Source organism: Pteropus vampyrus, unplaced genomic scaffold, assembly GCF_000151845.1.
Source record: "Pteropus vampyrus isolate Shadow unplaced genomic scaffold, Pvam_2.0 Scaffold397, whole genome shotgun sequence".
NCBI classification, from domain to species: Eukaryota; Metazoa; Chordata; class Mammalia; order Chiroptera; family Pteropodidae; genus Pteropus; species Pteropus vampyrus.
In genome coordinates, this window is record NW_011889178.1 from 708,860 (window position 1) to 715,967 (window position 7,108).

The following is a 7,108-nucleotide window of genomic DNA, read 5'->3' on the forward strand; positions in this document are numbered from 1 at the left end:
TTGTCAAAAGCAAGGAGAAATTCCTTTGACAGTCCATACTCTACAATTCCATAAAGAGCACTGGCTAGGCAGATTTGGAGGAAATTTTTTGTAAAAGTGTCCTTGTAGGAAACAAAAACAAATGCATTTTTGCAACTTGATCTCCTAAATTCTACCATCCAGAAAAATCAACATATTAGTGGCTATTTCCATCTACTCCTTTTTTGTTGTCCATTAGCTACATCATAACTTTGGGAAAACTACTCTCTTTGGTAGTTTCGTACCATGCATGCTCAATATATAAAATTCACAGTATCATGAAACTCTTCATAAATGTTTAATGCCTATACAAAGCTCTATTGTATAAATGTACTATGTTAACAAATCCCGTTAGATACTATTATAAATATTGCAGTGAATGTTTGCTTATAAAATTGTTCACATTTCATTATCCTAGTGAAAACATCTAGGAATCTAATGACTGGCACTAAGAGTATAGCGCTTTTAACACTCATTTTTGTATTAGCTTGTAGTCTCCTTTCTCCTACCCCATTCCCAAAGTTGGGAGTGCTTATCTTGCCTCATTCTTTCCTTGACTGAGTGTATTATTCCTCAAGAGCTAAGAGATGGTATCTCTCATTAGAGTAAGTTTTAAGCTATGGATAATCCTTTTACAGAAAAAATAGAGGTGTCCACACACTGACACCTGCACAGGTCATCAGGAACTTTGCTCACTTACTGCCTCTGATAACTCCTGTGACTTTAAGATTTTCTTCTGAGCCCTGCCTTTATTTCCCAGGGCCTTGACCCCATAACTTCTGATTTACCCCAGTCCTCCTTCCTAAACAAAGTACTACTGTGTCCTATAAGATGAACCTCACCAGAGTAGGGTGCCCCCACATGAAGCTACTAACGGAACTTGGTTCATAAGTGGAAGAGGTCAGAATGAGGTTGGGGGAGCGAGGACTTACCCTAAGATAACTCACCTCTTCCAAACAGGATTTGCTGGGTCTTGTTACATGATATACACTATTTTCTGTTTCATTCTTTTTTCTGAATTCCTTCTCTTCCCAGCTGACTTTGTGGAAACTATGTTTCATGTTGTTGCAGGTTGTGTCCTCCAGGAAGCAGATGCTGAGATGGAATTAGGAGAACAAAGGTTTACTAAGAAATAACACCCTTGAAAGAAAAGAGCTGCAGGATCGGGCATGGGGAAGTGGCAGAGCATTATACGTACCTGACAAAGTCTACTAGTCTTACAGGAAACTCCAAATCAAAAATTGTCCCTTAGAGGAGTCCATGTTGGGAAGAAATGGCTAAGCATTCTACTGTTGTTACTTTGCTTAGTCACTGGCTGGGGGCAACCCCAAGAAAAGCCCAAGGGAAGCTCAACCTAGGCTTGAAGGCTAAAGCAGAGCCTGAAAGAGCTGGCAGCTGGAGATCATCAGCTAATTACACACCAGGCAATTGGGCAAGGCCACGTGTCTGAACCTCCCTCAACAGCCTGGCTTGGCTCCCTGCATAGAGCCCTTGCACTGTTAAAGACTGGCTGGTTGCTAAATGTATGGATTTCATTATTTACTACAACCAACCCTGTTGTGTCAACATGTCACTGCCTGAACATAACTGGTACTACCTCCTGATGTGGTGGTGGTCAGCTCTGAATGTGGGAAGAAAAACTAAATCCCCTTGGGCCCATCAACATGCTGAAATCTCACAGCAAAATCACAAATAACTTTCCCAATACCATTTATTAAGTAGTTGAAGTGAAGCATTTCCCTCCCTAATTCCAGAATAGCTATTTTCCTTTTATATTGCAATGGAAGTACCAAGACCAACTTCCTCACCGCCACTGGCCAGTAAAAGAATAAGACAGAGAATTAGATTCCAGCATAGGAGAGATCATCCATTTTGGAAAATAGAAAGTAGATCGAGAAGTGACAATTAACATGGCAGAAGAGAGAAAGCTGCAGCCTAAGTTCTAGAATGGGGAAAGCCAGCAAGAACCCAATTCCTGCTGCAGAACTATCAGCTACGAATAGGGGGCACCTGCTCTTTTGAACGGAGAGAAACTGAAAACACAAAACAGCTGTGAGCCCTTAAAAGGCACGTCTGCTCCCACTGACCTGCCTCCCTCCATCAAGCGAGGTCATCATCCCTCAGGCACCTGGAAAGAAGTCCAAAGTGAAAGTTTATTCCTGAGGTCAAGCTGGAAAGGGCCTGACTTCAGGGACAGCAGGTAAAACATAAAGGCAAAGAATAAATTTAGAAGAACTGGAAAAAAGCTGAGGAAATCACCCAAAAAGATAAATGAGAAGCAGTGAGCAAAGAAAATTAGAATATTGACCCAGAGGGTCTAATAGCCAAGTAGATGTTTCAAGACAAAGGAAAACTACAGGCGTGGTCAGAAGAGATTATTAAATAATGCTAGCAAACATTCCCACAACCCAAGATTATGCATTTCTAGACCAAAAAGACCACAAATACCCAGGACAACAACAACCAAAAAAAGGCACGTTATAATTAAAGAAACAATTTAAAAAGCTTCCTATAGAAGCACCGTGCCAGAGAGGTTCTATCAAGTTCCACCAAACATTCCAGGAACAAAAAATTCCAACCTTAAAAGTATTCCAGAGTTCGCGTCCTTGCAGGCCTCTGCCCTTAGCTTGCAGATAGCTGCCTTCTCCCTGTGTCCTGAAGTGGTCTTTCTTTGTGCACCTTCTAATCTCTCCTCATAAGGGCTCCAGTCAGACGGGATGTGGGCCCACCCTAACAGCCTCGTTTTAACTTAGTTCCCTTCCTTAAAGTCCCTGTCCCCATATGCAGTCACCTTCTGCTGCACTGGGAGTTAGGGCTTGAACATATGAATTTGGGAGTGAGAGGACACAATTCAGTCCATAACGATATTCACAGTTGGCAATCTGAGAATAAAAGGGAATTTATTCGGATTGGTGAAGGATATCTACAAAAAACTTACAGTCAAGTCAGAAACAAGACAAGGGTGCCAGCTATCATTGCTTCTATGTTATACCAAAGGTCCTGGACAGCATAATCAGACAAAAAATATAAATAATAAGGATGGAAAGGAACAACTCATCTGCAGATTGTGGTTGTGCATATAAGACACAAATCTACATATCAATTATTAAAATGAAAATAAAATGTCACTCTTTAAAAATCAATATAAAATTAATTATATTTCTAGTTACTTAGCAACAAGGCCAGGAAATGTGTTTTAAAATAATCTTTAAAATAGAAATTTTAAAAGCCCCAAAGAATAATTATTACAACTATACACGTAAGAGAAATTAAAAACTTAGATATGCTGTTCATAGATGGAAAGACTATTGTAAAGATGTGAATTCTCCTCAAATTGATTTATAGATTCAAAATAATAACATTCAAAATCATGGAGGACATTATGTAGAAGAATTTCTTAACTACCGTTAATCTGAGGAGAGTGCCCTTCTCTTTGCAAGCAAAGCACTTATCTTATGCATATTTATATGTTGACATTGATGATACTGATATGTGCATAGTTGTTAAAAGCATAAATGCTATAGCCAGTCTGCCTGGGTTTGAATCTTGGCTTTACCGCTTTCTAGTTCTGTGACCTCAGGCATATTACTTAACTTTTTGTAACTTATTTACCCCATTTTATAGGTAAGGAAACAAATGCCTACATTGCTGAGTTATTAGGATTAATAGTTAACGTTATACACTTAGAACAGTGCCTGGCACTCAGTCAGCGTTATGTAACTGTTGGATGCTGCTCCTGTTTTTGTTCTCTCTCCTACTAGTCTGAGTTCCTTGAAGGAAGGACACAATGTGTTCATGGGACTATGCAGCCTCAGAGCATAGTTCAGTGCCTGGCACATATTTCTATGTTAGCTTCCCATTTAAAAAACAAAAGAAATTGGTAGTGGGGGCTGAGGATGATCCGTGTGCTTCAAGAGAGTCATATTTATGAAGCCTAATTCAATAGCCTAAGGTATTTGCAAGAGAAGACCAATCTCTACTTACTTGTGTTTTGAACATTAAATGTCCAAAGCATGAACCATAGCAAAACTTGTGAAAATACACTTCTAATTGTCTATCTCTCATTTCTTAGCTCTTTAGAAGACTTTGTTCATCAAATGCTTGAGATTCTCCCAACACACCATTATCATGGTACTCCTAGTTTGGAGGATTGAGTGGATCAGATTCCTCAGCTCATGGCATCCTACACCGGTCCATTCGGGGTCCCTCTCTTGATTTATTTAGTCCTTTTTTTTTATCTGCACAGCCACTTCCCACAAAAGGCAATCATTCTAATGTTATTAATGTGTATTTCCTACTTTGTCACCTGTCAACTTTGTCCATAATGTCCCTGGTTGAACAAAAGTCCTAAATTTGTTGTAATCAGATCTACCAACTTTAGGCCTTATAGCTAGAGACTTTTGAAGTTGAAAGTTCTTTTCTGCCACAAAGTCAAGAGTCTATATCTTCAATAACTTCATGGCATTACCTTTCTCTTGTGTCTCTTCTTCATTTGGAATCTATCTTTTGTGTCTAGTGCAAAGTTGAGATCTATCTGTATTTATCTGGCTAGCCAGGTTTCCAAAATCATCTGCTCAACAGCTCATTCCTTTTCTTACTCATAGGTAGTGATATCACCTTAATCTACATAAAATGCCTTTAATCTACATAAAATGCCTTTAATAGATGGGTCTGGCCCTGACTTCTCTGTTTTGTTGATCTATTTATCCTTTTGCCGATACAGAACATGTCTCCCTGGCTTCTTTCTTCTCTCACCACAATTCTTTTAATGTATGTTGGCTTTGTGCCTTATAGAGCAAGAGAGAATTTTTGGAGGTGAGGGAGTAGGGTATTGAACTTATAAATTCAAGATTCTCTCTGGCAAGTTCAGGGAGACTGCAGACTCCAACATTGGTAAATTTGCTCCTTCCTAAATAATTTGACCAAAGCACAGTCCTGGCCTCCTTTTCTGCTTCTTACTTCCCCCAAACTGTCTTTCCATTTGATAACAGTCAACATGGTCTATAAAGAAACAGGAACAAAAAAGGAAAACTGATGTAATTTAATTTTCTTTCAAAATAAGTTATTTTTAAGTTAAATGCTTCATAAACAGTTTAAATCAATTACTTAAATCCCAGATCATCTTTTCTTAGAAGGAAAAAAAAAAAACAGCAAGACAAAAACTTGCATAATTTATCATTAATTACTAAACTACTAATTAATTGATGAATTAGTATCCAAGGAGCTAGGGGATTCATGAGAGCCAGACTTTCCCAGCGCCTTCTCTACCTCTGTGCTATGACCCTGAAGTCTGTGCCTGCACATTGTGTTTCACGCTGCACCACACAGGCTGGTTCGTTATCATGCTTTGTTTTGAGAGGCTTTCCTTCAGATAGGAATCAATAACGTTGCTGTGATAATTTTTCCTGCTCTTGAGTGCTGTCCAGTGCTCTGAGCTAATGAGAGCTGGAGGAGGAAACAGTACAGTATGCTCTCCGCCAAAGTACATCATTAAATAACTCTTAATGAACTCTCAGTCAGTGGATACCCTTCAATGCCATCCTAAACTAAGTGTGTTCTGTAACATGTTTGTTCTATCGTGGCCTCTTTTTATTCACTTTGTGAATGTGTAGGTTCTAGCACCCATCATGGTTAAACAGTGGTGTACATGTGGTAGTTAGCACTGGACCTGCTGGAAGAACACCGTGCTGGATGTTACATCATGCCTTTCTGCTGCTCAAGTTGCCTCAAAGGAGATACTCAGAGAACAGAGGAAAGTTGGGATTGATAGAAGTCATTCTGGCATTATAAAGGGCATCGTAACCTTGTAGCCTGAGAGGTTTGGCCAGTTTTATTAATAGGAACTGAAAGAAACTATGGACCAGGACATGGCATGACTTCATGGGGTTTTAACTGGCTAACTTACAACACCATGATCACATACTGTAAAACAGCTATTTCACATGATTTTGATTCAGCTAGATAAATGGCTAAGATCCAACTTTGGTAGCATATAGACCAAAGTTTCAATTCCAGGCACTTTATCAGCTGTGTGACCTTGAGAAGAATACTTAACCTCTAAAACTCAGTTTCCTCGTCTTCAAAATAGAGATTAAGTATAGGTGACTGCCTTCAGGTTGTTGTGAGCATTAAATAACAATGCACTGAACACTCAAGTGCTGGTAATTAACCTTCTCTGTTTTGGAAGCTTTGTGGGAGTCCTCGTGTATTTCATAGGCAGTGCCTTTGACAGTCTAGAGAAGTCAAAGTAAGAATCCTACTTCCACCAACTAGCACTTAGGACCTCAGGAAATTACTTAACTTTGCAGTTACAATGCCATCTTTAAAATATTGATAAAATGAAATAAACTAAGCAAAAGGGGAAATTGAAATAATGAAAAATAAGATGGCTTTTGTTGATTCTTTGGCTTTCTCTAGTGTGATTTAAAATTGAATGAAATTGTAAGCTGGTAGTCCAGTGAAAGTGGGCTGGCTTTGTGTGCCACTAAGCTCTATATTTTGTATCATCTATGAATTTGATGCCATGAACACAGTCAAGTATATCAGAAGACCTTTCGCTGCAACTAAAGTGATTGATTAACCATTACATTTCTCAAACACATTCACATGGCTGCTTGGCTCATTGGCCTACTTCCATTGGTGAATACCATGTCCGTAGTCCAGCAAGTGAACAAAAGCTTGTGTGCTACCTAGTGAACACAGACTATGTCTCTCTGTGACAGATGCCATTCATGAAAGTGCAGGGTCACTACACTTCTTTTTGTGGCAGAAATAAATATTGAGAGCATACAATTAGATAGAGCTCTCATGATGTAGAAGTGAAATAACCAATAAATTTTTATAGGAAAGGGCTATATTGGAAGAACTACTGTTCTTTTTAAACTCAGAGTCACTTGTTTTTATAAATGTGCTCCATACAACGCATCACTTTGATGATGCCTAGACCACTAGATGAAATGTTCCAGAGCACATAAACAAAGTATCGAGATATAAGTTATGCTTTGACAACTAATCAAGGAAAAATATCTACTTTTATCTCATTCTGGTAATCCTCATTTGTCCCCAATTTTTTAGGATATATTTAGAGGAA